The sequence below is a fragment of the Macrotis lagotis genome, chromosome 7, assembly GCF_037893015.1.
Source record: "Macrotis lagotis isolate mMagLag1 chromosome 7, bilby.v1.9.chrom.fasta, whole genome shotgun sequence".
In the NCBI taxonomy this organism is placed as follows: domain Eukaryota; kingdom Metazoa; phylum Chordata; class Mammalia; order Peramelemorphia; family Peramelidae; genus Macrotis; species Macrotis lagotis.
Window position 1 is genome coordinate 17,849,713 of NC_133664.1, and position 1,675 is coordinate 17,851,387.

The 1,675-nt window shown below is 35.2% G+C and overlaps 1 pseudogene; it reads left to right on the forward strand.

Annotated features, from left to right (window-relative positions):
* The first annotated feature begins 1,145 nt into the window (after nt 1-1,145).
* On the forward strand, nt 1,146-1,244 carry LOC141494583 (U6 spliceosomal RNA; annotated as a pseudogene).
* Nucleotides 1,245-1,675: the final 431 nt, after the last annotated feature.

Sequence of the window (1,675 nt, forward strand, 5' to 3'; positions counted from 1 at the left end):
CACCAGTCTAGTGAGGGGGGGGGGGGGGCATGAATGAGTTTCAGTCTACAGTATTGGCAGAATATATCAATGAAATCACAGGTTCATTGGAATATATAAATTTTAATCATATCATAATGTGCCTTAATAATAATGAAAAGTAAGTTGACACTTTATTAGTAGTGATATTCTGAGAAATCTTGAGTTTTCCTTCTTAAGAAATTAATGCCATAATATCTTTGCTGGACTGTCATAATTTATATACAGTAATTGCTCACCTCATAAAAATGTTCCCTTTTGTCAAATGGAACTCCAAGAAGCTTTTTAAAAAAATAGCACTGTGCTTAAAGATGGGATATTGATTACTAGACATGGGACAGAAAGGTCTGTTGAGAATGAATTTCAATTGAGCTTAACTTGAATTTGCTGGAGCCATGCAAAATCGGTGATAAATAAGGGAATTTTCTCCTAGTGGGAAGTAGAAGTCACCAGCTTTTTTCAGTCTTTCTTTTTCCATTGAAATGAAAAACAGAGTTATTGCCTCAAATAATCGATTTCGGCTCAACTGTTAAGGGAGTTTTGTGAACGGGTGGTAGGTGTTGAGGCAGCTTATCATTACTATTATTATTCTTTACTATGGTGGACATTCCTTTATGGATCAGCAGACAAAGGATTCTAACAATCAGTTTTTAGGAGAAAACAATACAACTGATAAACAACCAAAAATGCTCCAAATCACTAAAAGCAAGTAAACTGCTCATCAAAACAGATTCAAGATTTCATTTTATACAAATTATCAAAGAAGACAAAAGATGGGAATGTCTAGTACTTGATGGATACACTACTGTTGGTGAATTGACCCAACCATTCTGGTGAACAATTTTGAATTATGTAAGAAAACTAGGTTTTCCATGCCTTTGACCCTAAAATCTCATTTCTGGACAGATGAGCCAAAGAGGTCAATACACAAATAAAGGTCTCATATACCTAAATCTTCATAGCAGCATATTTTTGTTAGCAAAAATCTGGAAACAAGGTGGTGCCATTTGAGGAATGGATGACCAAACTGTGGTAAAACAAATGATAATGAAATATTACAGTATCATAATAAATGAAGAAAATGAGAAATTTAGTGAAACATGTGAAGATTTGTATGAATTGATGCAGTGCTCGCTTTGATAGCACATATACTAAAATTGGAATGATACAAAGATTAGCATGGCCTCTGCGAAAGGATGCAGAACAAGGAAATTTGACCCCCCAATCTCAATCATTTGACCAATCGACACATCTTATTAGGTTTTAAAAGTCTGTAAATCCGTTTGTCAACCTCCCTTGAACCCTTTATCAAATTGGAACTCTTCTTTTATTGGATTGCCTAACTAACTAAATAAATCATGTCCCTTGGGGACTTTAATAATGAATGAAATTTAGTCGTTCTTCAGTTCGGTGGTACACCAATTGTGTGATAGAACATTGTAGGTTTGGGAGCACCCTAAGGAGTCACACTCTTGCACTTGTCCCAGAGGGTAGTTGTAAAATAATCCTAAAAGAATTTTGGTTGGTTAGTTGGTTTGTTGGTGGTTCTAATCCTACCTTATCGAAGGAGACCAAAATGGCATCATTATGTTTGAGACAAATTACAGCATGTCCTACTTTGGTTGATCAGACAAATATGAGCTCAGAATGTTCTACC